Consider the following 11,598-nt stretch of genomic DNA (forward strand, 5'->3'; position numbering starts at 1 on the left):
ATCACAACTTAATTTTTAAATAAGGCTAAATCCTGAATATTTATAATGGCTTTTTCTCCTTTAAAAAATAGCTCTGAGCACTATGGGACTTAACATCGGAGGTCATCAGTCCCCTAGAACTTAGAACTACTTAAACCTAACTAACCTAAGGACATCACACACATCCATGCACGAGGCAGGATTCGAACCTGCAACCGTAGTTGTTGCGCGGTTCCAGACTGAAGCGCCTAGAACCGCTCGGCAACACCGGCCTGCTTTCCCTTTACATTTATATAAAGTATCTAGAGATGTGAATTAGTAATTGCTACCCATCATCTTTCATAGACTACAGTAACAGGAATTCCTGAACACAATACGAGTTTTAAAGAACAAACTTTTTTAGACTGATTCCAAATTTTACTTTGCAGTCTGTTAGACATCTTATATCCCTCGGTAAATTATTAAAAATTTTTTGTACAATTTGGCCCCTTTTTGTGCTAAAGACACCTTTAATGTGGAGTAGTTACGTCATTTTTCCTTCTGGTTTTGTAAATATGTACAATTACTCCCTTTGGAACAGCAGTGAACTACTTATAACAAACTCCCTAATGGAATAAATACACTGTGAAGCAGCATCCTCAGATCTGAGGATGGTCATTACAGACTGAAAGCGGTCATCGTCTAAAGAATTCATCCTGTGATCAGAACGTCAACTAAAAAAGCATTTTACAGTATTGGATCACTGTTGGTATACGCGATTATGTCGCAGTTGGTGAATGAAGACTTCGTTTCTTAAAGATGGGTTAGCACAGAACGTTATACCACACAACGTTACTGAAAATATCCATAATACGTCAGCTCACTGATTTGTCTCTCCCTACGATTTTCAGTGATTCTAAGAGCAAATGTGCCTTAAATAAGTAGGTTTTGGTAGTTCCAAAATGTGGCTTTTCCAGTTTAAATTCTTATCAATATGAACACCTAAGAATTTTGAAGTTTCTCCCCTATTTATTATTTCTTCACCATGTAACATGTTACACTTATTATTGATTTAGTACCTGTACATGTGCAGAATTGATTTTTTTTTATTGATGGGGACACCTTCACAGAAAAGCAATCAATGATACTTACAACACATTGTCTAATATTTGTTATGTTTCTGTATGTATGCTTGGAATGTTTGCGATACTATTGTCACCTGCAGGAAGAACTAATTCTGCTTGTTCTATTAGACAGAACATCGTTTACATGCATACTGATGAGCCAAAACATTATGACCATTTGCTTAATAGCTTGTTTGTCCGTCTTTGGGGCGAAATACATCACTGATTCTGCGTGTAAGGGATCAGACATATTGTAGGAAGGTCTGTGGAGGTATATGGCATTAGATGTCTACCCACGGGTTATGTAATTCACGTACATAACAGGCCACTGATTTGCGTACACGATGATAACGCCCCATAACGACCCAGATGGGTTCCATAGGATTTACATCAGGCGAATCTGGTAGCCTAGATATCAACGTGAGTTCACTATAGTACTCCTCAAACCACTGTAGCACGGTTCTGACTCTGAGACACGCACAGTTATACTACAGAAAGATGACAACGCCGTCGGGGAAGACATGAGGCATGAAGGGATGCAGGGAGTTCGCTGCTGTCATCGTGTCTTCGATTACTACCGCGAGTCCCATTCAAAGGCAGCAGAATGTCTCCCATAACATAATACTGCTCCCATCAGTCTCCTTTCGTGGCTCTCTGCACGTCTCGAGCGGCTGTTCACGTCGATGACGGCGTTTGTGGATACGACCACCGACCAAAAATGTGATTCACCCGAAGAGTCGCGACGTTTTCACTGATCTATGGTCGAATCCCACGGCAATCGTAATTGACGATGTCGTTGGGTCAACATGTGATCACATAGGGGCGGTCTGCCACGATGGTCCGTGTTCAATAGTGTATAATGAACAGTGTGCTCCGAAACACTTGTACGTGCACTAACATTGTGCTCTGTCGGCAGAGCTGCAACAGATCACCATCTATCCTTCTTTACACAGCAGACAAGCCACCGAAACTCACGTTCTGTAAAGAGTCAAGGACGTCCAACCACTTAGCGCCTAGTGGTTGTTTCACTATCTCCACGACAGCAGCACGTGAACATTCGACCACCTTCGACGTTTTCGAGATACTAGCTCACAGGCTCTGCGTAATAATAATCTGCCGTTTCCCAAAGTTGCTCATCTCAATGGATTTCCCCATTTGCACCCCATATCTTTGCTAGGATGATCCTCTGTCCCTATCTATCACGCTCAAATGCTTTCCTTACCGCGTCACTTGCCCACAACTCCACCAGGCGGCATCCAACCCTCGCGGTGGCCAGTCGTCATAATGTTTTGGCTTATGAGTGAATGAGGAACAATTGTGGACCTAAAATCGAGCGCTGGGGAACCCTATTTGCAATTTCTCCCCAGTCAGAACTACGTATCCAGACTACATTGGCTGAATTTCGAATTACAACTTCCTGCATTCTGTTGGTTAGATAGTACGGGATCCACTGGTCGGCTATATCATCAACCTCTAAACTTCAGTTTATCTGGAAGAATATTGTGATCGACACAGTCAAATGCGTTAGATAGGTCGCGGAACATAATACTTAATGGCACTATTTGATTATTTATGTTTGTAAACTTTGTTTAGTGAACATGTCCGTCAACACTGTTCTCACAAGGAAACCTTCTCATCGCACCCCCCTCAGATTTAGTTATAAGTTGGCACAGTGCATAGGCCATGAAAAACTGAACACAGATCAATCGAGAAAACAGGAAGAAGTTGTGTGGAACTATGAAAAAAATAAGCAAAATATACAAACCGTGTAGTCCATGCGGAAGATAGGCATATTCAAGGATAGCGTGAGGCCAGGAGTGCCGTGGTCCGGTGGTTAGCGTGAGCTGCTGCGGAACGAAAAGTCCTTGGATCAAGCGTCCCTTGTGTGAAAAGTTTATTTTTTTTTATTTTCGGACAATTATTATCTGACGTGTTTTCCTGTGGAGGAATCGGTTGACCTATGACTTTGCGACCAAATCTTCCCATTGGAGAGGCACGTCCTTTCGTCTACTAATCGCACGGTTTTGCGGTGCGGTCGCCAAACACAGACACTAAACTTATTACAGTGAACTGAGACCCAACGAACGAACGGACAGATCATAACTTTGCAAAATCAAAAAAGTAAAGTTTTCTCTTTAGGGAAGACTTGAACCAAGGACCTCTCGTTCCGCAGCTGCTCACGCTAACCACGGGACCACGGCGCTACTGAGCTCGCGCTATCTTTGATGTTGCCTATCCTGCACATGGACTACTCAATTTGTATATTTTGCATATTTTTTCATAGTTCCACACAACTTCTTCCTGTTTTCTCGATTGATCTGTGTTCAGTTTTTCAAGGCCTATCCACTGTGCCAACGTATAACTAAATCTGTGGGGGGTGCGATGGGGAGGTTCCCTTGTCAGTAGAACAGCTCCTCTAAAATAAAATTTAAAAAAAATGTGATCACCTTCTCAGTATTTTGAGATATGATGTCAGCACTGAAACTGGTCGGTGGTTATTGACGTCGCTCTTGTCACATGTCTTGTGGAGGGATCTGACAATGGCAACAATGTTTACTGATTACCAGACATTTGTTGTACCGTTCTTCCATGCGCGAATGGAAGAGGATGGAGAAAACGCTAGTTCTGGTATGAGATACGCTCCGCTGTGAATTGTAAAGTGATTTGTGGAGTGTATTTGTGGAGGTAGAGAGAATGGTCCATTTTTAAAACGGCTATGCTCTTTCATGATCATGTGTTCTATAAAATTTCTCAATCTGTCTGAGTGAAAAACGGCCTACCAAATAAGTTTTCGTGTTAGCTCTGTTCTGCCGCGGCGGCCGGAGTCGCGGCATAATTCTCCTCGGCGGCAGCTCGCGGCGCGCCCATCCCGTTTCCCGATGAGCTTCCAGGACGGGCGGCGGAGGAACTGCGCTGTAAATCTGGCCTGGCATTCGGAGCGTCGCCCCAGCTAATTGGGAACACAGCTGCCGGCGCAGCCGCGACTCGGGGCTCAGCTTCGCGGCCCGGAGGCCACGACCCGCCGCCTGCGCGGCCGCCGAACAAAACGACGCTCCGCAGGGGGCCTTAATGTAGGCGTTCTCTAGCGCGCTGGAAGCGATCGCCTACCGCCCTATCAGTCCCCACCACTCTCTCCGAATGCTAATAAGGGAACTCGCCCGAAAGTCCTGTAAACCCATTTTCCACGAAAGAATGCTTAACTTCGCCCCTGGATATCAAACTAATGTGTTCGCCGCCGTTGTTTATTTTTATATCCAAATGAGATCTGGTGAAGGGTTCCTTTCACCCGTCGAGCGAAGCGTCTGACTCAGCCACGGCAAAAATCTTCAAACTCAAGATCCTACCACTTGACTGTAAAGATGCAACGCCATCAGTATCGTTTAAGGTCGAATCATCTCTTCCCAATGCACCTGGAGTTCGACAATTGCATAGATCAAAATAAATATTACTTATTGCCAAAAATTTAGTGTTGAACGTTTTGATCCATACGTTGTAGTATCAATACACTGGTCTCTCTATAATGTAATTGTGTCGAAAACAGTCGATGTTTCTGCTGTAAGGGCGCCGTATGTTCCGTCTATGACAACAGTTTAACCTGTAAACATTACAGTACTTGTGATGTGGTGTCATTAAGAGAGTTGTGTTGGTTCAGAATGGTTCGGGTAGCACTAACATACAATCACAGGCTTCGTTTACTCAAGAGTGATGTCTCGAGTATCGAGAACAAGTTTCTAGCAACAGAATCAATTACGGGTCGTCACAGAAATGGCCTAGAAGAAACACAGTAGGTTTGCGGGTCCGATACCTGCATAAAACAGCAGACAGAAACCACGAAACGGTCCGTAGCGGCAGTTACAAACTGCTGCTTGAGTGAAGGTGTTACATAAACGTTACGAAATGGCCTCCACGAGCTGGGATTTGTGAGAGAAGACCTATCAAGGCTCCATCTCCAAATTGGGTCCGGAGAGGCGCTCATGTCGCCTGGGTGCGAAAGCATTGTTTGTGGGCTGGGCAGCAATGAGGCGCAACACCGTTTTCTTATGACACTTGTGTCAGTCTCCACCCTGACAATACTGATACTCATGTGTAAAGGCAATAACGATAACGTTTACGTCCATACTGTATCGTTTACCGTAACCCTCACCAAGGGGGCTCAGTCATCTTTCGGGGTGGAATAAAGTATGATCCCAGGACGGCCTTTTTGCCAATATATGGAAGCGTGATTGATGTGAAGTATTGCGACGACGTTCTAGCAGGCATTGTCGCTCCATTTCGTGAACATACTGTAGCGGCATTCACGCTGGTGGACGACAAAGCACGCTCCCATCGTCACAATCTACCACCTTCCTGGTGGAGCATAGATTTTGCCAAGTGGAGTGGCCTCCGTATTCTCCAGATTTCGCCCACGATGAGAATTTATGGGCCATGCCAAAATGAGCAGTTTGCAATCGTCCTGAGGTGCCACATTTTCAGGGCATCAGAGGGGCCGCTGTGGAGGAGCAGGACAATATTCCACACTCTTACCTGGAATGCTTATGGACAACCACTTTTAAAAGTGTTTTCACTTACAAGAATAGGCAACTGGTTCTTATACAATGTGTTATGCAACATGGCAGTGACAAGAAACTGTAGTGTTCGCAGTGGTATCTTTCGTAAGGTTTGGCTATTGCTTCATTGTGTTTATCAAGAGTGAAACTGTTTATCTTCATTTTTATTTTCTTATGACCGTACTTGACAGACCAAAATCAGTTTGGTTTCCTGTTATGTCCAGTATTGACAATACAGCAATATGCAAAATTTATTTTCTCCACTTTATAAGGACTTCGCGATGAGAACTGAACCTTTCTGCCTCGATAGAGCAGGAAACTGGGAATGTCAGCTACTAGATCTTTTGTTATGACGAACGAAGAAAATTCTTTACAGTTTTTTTCCCACACAGCTGGGTTATTGTTTTTGTTTGTTTACTGTTGATTTTAAGGTAATTATGTCTACACCAACAGGCTCTCTAATAAAATATTTGAATGTCTGAATCGTTCCCTCACCTCACAGAGTTCGTTTTGCCGACCAGTACTTTTCCAGCTACATATTTAGTTCCCTTATATAACACAAAAATTCCGCCACAAATATTAACGATAATGTCATCTTACAAAAATGGTTCAAATGGCTCTGAGCATTATGGGACTCAATATCTGAGGTCATCAGTCCCCTAGAACTTCGAACTACTTAAACCTAACCAACCTAAGGACATCACACACATCCATGCCCGAGGCAGGATTCGAACCTGCGACCGTAGTGGTCGCGCGGTTCCAGACTGTAGTGCCTAGAACCGCTCGGTCGACCCGACCGGCTGTCATCTTATAATTGACTTCGAAAGTAAAGAAACGCTGATTCGATTTTATTACAGAAAAGTGGTGCCGTAAAATCATATGTGCCTGCGATAAAATGACAGCCGTCTACGAAAATTTGAGCTGCCACTAAGTGGTTGCAGACGCTGTTGAACCTGCCCGCTTCCCACCATGAGGGTGTTCGGTCGACTCCTAGTTTCCGCCAGTTTAGAGCAGCTTTCGTGATTTGGGCTTCCTAGCCAATGAGTGATGTAGCTGCGGAATGCTTGCCTTGCATCACTCCCCCAGAAATGCTTTCGTTCTTCTGCCACAGCTAACAGTGTAACGACGCCCAAAACCAGATTTGGGAGGCTATCAATAAGAAAACTTATTGTTACGGGATATTCTCCGAAAACTCCCAGCAGTGAGAGATTTTCCGAGTGTCATCACACTTACATTTGAGGGGAAAAAAGTGAAACACGCCTGCTTTCGAGAAATAAATATTAATACAGTAGTTTCATGATGTGAATACTAAGGAAGAAATTTACGATTTAATGTATCAACAACAAAACGCTTATCAGAGAGCGATATAAACACGGGCTTAGAGCCATGACACGTGTTGGAAAGGGGTAGTATTCTAGTTGTTTTTGATATAGCTCTCAGAATTCCCCTTGGGAGTCAGTTTATACTCCTTAGCCTATGTCGCTGGTAATCTCTAGTTTCTTGGTACTAGAGCTAGAGTTGTCTGGTTCGAATCTTCACGGCGAGAGAGATAAAGAGAAAACAAGGGAGAGATGGTGATATGCAGATTCTTACAAAAAGAATGTACGCAAACATCCCTGCGTCAAAACCGATATTTTTCCTCACTCTCTCTGTGCTGAAGACCCCTCCCGTAATTCGGAATGTTAATCTCAGCGGATGCTTTCTCCTGGAGGTATACTTACCTTTCGAGTTGTTTGGACAAACGAATCTTTGCGTTCTAACAGATTTCAATTGTATGCCGCTCACAATTATCTAACCAACTAACAACTCACTGTCTCGTATATTACAGATGCTCGCACTTCCCAAAATTCTCAATCGTTCTGCTACATGTCTTGCTAGAATAGCATTCCTGGTAGAATAGATATTATGGAACAATGTAACCCAGAGTTTGTTTCTAAAATTAATCTTGCACCTACACCTTATTTTGAAAATTTATAACAGAGTGGATCTTTGTGACTGACCGTGAGTCGATCCCGGACCCTTGCCTTCAGCAGCCGAAGCATTCTTGTCTCGCGGCCAAGGGGCCATGCACAAGTTCTCGTTCATCACACAGTGATACTCTTCGAGAAAATTTCACAGCAGTAAATTTCATATGTTACATTGAGGAATTAAGAGGGACTATACTTCAGTATTACAATGTATCATACGATCACCCTGAACAATTATTTCAGTATTTCTTGTCAAAATGAAGTTTGGAGAAAACAGGACTCTACGTTCGCAAAATATTAACCAGTTAAACAGTGCACGACGAAAAAAAAGACATCTTTTAAGGTTATCTAAATGGTCCTGATCACTATGAACGAAGGGCAAATAATAGAAAAATTTTCTTTCTGCTATGGATTTGGAGAAGTGACTACAACAACGATTCGTAGGCCGCATTTTAAGAAGTAGTCAGAAGCAGCTGCGTAATAACGCTTCTGTTCCGGTAGTCTTTATGACGACACATGGATCGTGGTGCTGGGGGTGGCCATTAACTTCCGGGCGGGCACCGGCTACCCTCCGCGGTCCCTCGCTCGCGGCTGAGTAATGAGGCGGCGGCACTTGTCATCGGAGGTGTCGATGCTATCGGCCGGTGATGAAGCACCCTCCGCCCGCCACCGCCGTCGCTCCTGCTGCCGCCGGCGCCACACAGACTCCCGCAGCGACCTCCGACCGGTCGATGACCGAACCAGACGCAGACAATGTCTTACGATGCCGCTCTGGGCGCCCGTTGTCGCCGTCCTCTAATGTTTCCAAGCGTGCAGCGCAACGAGGAGGGCACTAGTGGGTAAATAAACAGAGAGCAGACTGCTTATGTCTCACCACATTTCCATTGGTATCGATCTTCCTTTCGGAGGAAAACAGGTATCAGAACTACTAATATCCTACTGTCCAATAAAACAATCGAAATGTAAGTATACTGAAATCTATACATTCAACAATCTTAATCTTTTACTGTCAGACTATTGCTCTATGAAATGTTATAAATGTTATAGGAGTAAGACAACAATGTGTTTTATACACTGAAGCGCCAAAGTAACTGGCATAGACGTGTGTATTCAGCTACAGAGATATGTTAACAGGCAGAATACGGCGTTGCGGTCGGCATAGCCTGTATAAGACAACAAGTATCTGGCGCAGTATTAGATCCGTTACTGCTGCTACAACAGCAGTTTATCAAGATTTAGGTAGTCGTCGCACGATCGATGGAACACAGCATCTCCGAAGTAGCGATGAAGTGCGGATTTTCCCGTACGACCACCTCACGAGTGTACCGTGAATATCAGGAATCCGGTAAAAAATCAAATCTCCGACATCGCTGCGGTCGGGACAAGATACTGCAGGAACGGGACCAACGACGACTGAAGATAATCGTTCAGTGTGACAGAAACGCAATCGTTCCGCAAATTGCTGCAGACTTCAATCCTGGACCATCAACAATTATCAGCGTACGAGCCGTTCAACGAAATATCATCGATTTGGGCTTTCGGAGCCAAAGGCCCACTCGTGTACCCTTTATGACTGAATGACAGAAAGCTTTACGCCTCGCGGGGACCGTCAACACCGACATTGGATTATTGATGACTGTAAACGTGTTGCCTGGTCGGACGAGTCTCGAACCAAATTTTATCGAGAGGGTGGACCAGTACGGGTATGGAGACAACCTCACGAATCCATGGACACTGCATGTCAGCAGTGGACTGTTCAAGCTGGTGGATGCTCTGTAATGGTGTGGGGCGTGTGGAGATAGAGTAATGGTGTAGGGCATGTGGAGATGAGTGATAAGGGATCCTTGATACGTCTGGATACAACTATTACAGGTGACACGTACGTATGAATGGTAAGCGTTGTACCACCTTGACTGAACACAAACAAACTGATATTCGACTATGGAAGTGGTACACATTCAGGTAACAAAACTCAAGGGGTACCTCCTAATATCATGTCGGACCTTCTTTTTCCCTTCGCAGTCTAGCAGCTTGATGTGACATGGACTCAACAAGTCGTTGAAAGTCCCTTGGTCAAATTTTGAGGTATACTGCGTCTATAGTCGTCCAGAATTACGAAAGTGTGACCAGTGTAGGATTTTGTGCACGAATTGATCTGTCGATTATGTCCCGTAAACGTTCGATAAGATTTACGTTGGTCGATCTGGGTGGCCAAATCATTCTTTTGAATTGTCCAGAATGTTGTTCAAACCAGTCACGAACAACTGTGGCCCGATGACTTGGCCCATTGTTGGCCATAAGAGTTCCACCGTTCTTTGTGTACGTGAAATTCTTGAATAGCTGCAAATGGTTTTAAAGTAGACGAGCATAACCATTTACAGTCAATGATCCATGTAAACATAACCCACACCATTATGGAGCCACCGCAAGTTAGGACACTGCTTTGAGGAGAACTTGGGGTCATGGCATCGTTGGGTGTGCTACAGTCTCGAATCTTACCATCAGCTCTTTCGGACTCAAATTGGGACTCAACTGACCAGACCACGGTCCAACCGATATGCATACTAGCTCAGGATAGACACTGCAGCCGATGTCGCGCTATCAGCAAAGGCACTCGCGTCAGTCGTCTGCTACCGAAGCGCATTAATCGTACGCTCCACGTTGATTTCTGCTGTTATTTTACCAAGTGATACCACTGACAACTCTATGCCACAGCTCTCGGTCTTCACTTAAGTCAAGGCCGTCGGCCACTACATTGCCCGTGGTGAGAGATAATGCCTTAAATTTGGCATTCTCAGCACACTCATAACACCGTGGATTTCGGAATACTGAATTCCCTAATGATTTCCGAAATGGAATATTCCATGCGTCCAGCTGTTACTACCACTCCGCTTTCAAAGTCTGTTAAATCCCGTCGCGCTGCCCACAGCCTGGTTGGAAACCGTTTCACGTGAAACACCAGGGCAAAAAATACAGCTCCCAAAATTCACTGCCCTTTTTCGCTTTCCCCTGATATCTGTCACCTGACTGTATACTTACAGCTCTCATGGTCATACCACTGCTCTCCGATATGTTACAAAATGACACAAATAAGACAATATTTTGTTTTGTAATATGCTTCAATACTGATTCGCAAGTGCTGGCGAACTGGACAGACTTAGGTCATACGTCTCAACACTCTGTTTACAGGGTATGACGCATTGCAACAAGATCATCGCAAACATCGCAAACACCGTCAGTAGCCGCACTTGCGTTTGAGACTAGTGCAAGTTTCGTTTCGTAACGACGCTAATATTTATGTCTGTGGAAGGATCACTTGAACAGACGTTACTATACCGACGAAAATGGGATGTGTTAGAACATCGACACCTTGACCGAACATTACCAAACTATTACTCAAGTATGGGTGTGGTGTGTATTGATTACGTTTCAGAAATGATACAGCTTATTTTCAGTACAAAAGAACGGTGAAGAATGGTGTGAGCACATGGTGGCTGTTGGTGCGTCAGATGTTACTAGAACTTTTCAGGTGGAAATTGGAATACGAGTATAACATGCTCCGGGTACGTACAAGTGCAACTTGTCGTCATCGGACATCGGACTTTGAGAAGGGACGAATGTTTGGCTTGAGGGGTATGGTAGCATAGACATGCTACTGAATACGGTATCGTAGGATTGTTGGACTAGTTCCTTAGCAGGATCACAAAAGCTAAAATATGGGCATTGGTTAGAAGCAGAATATCACCACGAACCGTCGGGAAGAATTTACTTACTGGACGTCCGGTTGTGATCTTTATTTGCTCAGTACCATTTACCGTTAATATCACGTCATACCACTCCATATCATACACAAAAAGAGATTTTCATGATGCAAAGTCGTTTTCTGTGGCGTTTAGCCATGAGTCTCACTTCGGGTTTTTACCGGTCACATCGCGTCGGTGTGACCACAGACGATGAGCTGCAAGGTCACAGGAAGCAGCCTTTCTCTAGCCCCAACTTGCT

This window comes from Schistocerca cancellata, chromosome 1 (assembly GCF_023864275.1).
Source record: "Schistocerca cancellata isolate TAMUIC-IGC-003103 chromosome 1, iqSchCanc2.1, whole genome shotgun sequence".
NCBI classification, from domain to species: Eukaryota; Metazoa; Arthropoda; class Insecta; order Orthoptera; family Acrididae; genus Schistocerca; species Schistocerca cancellata.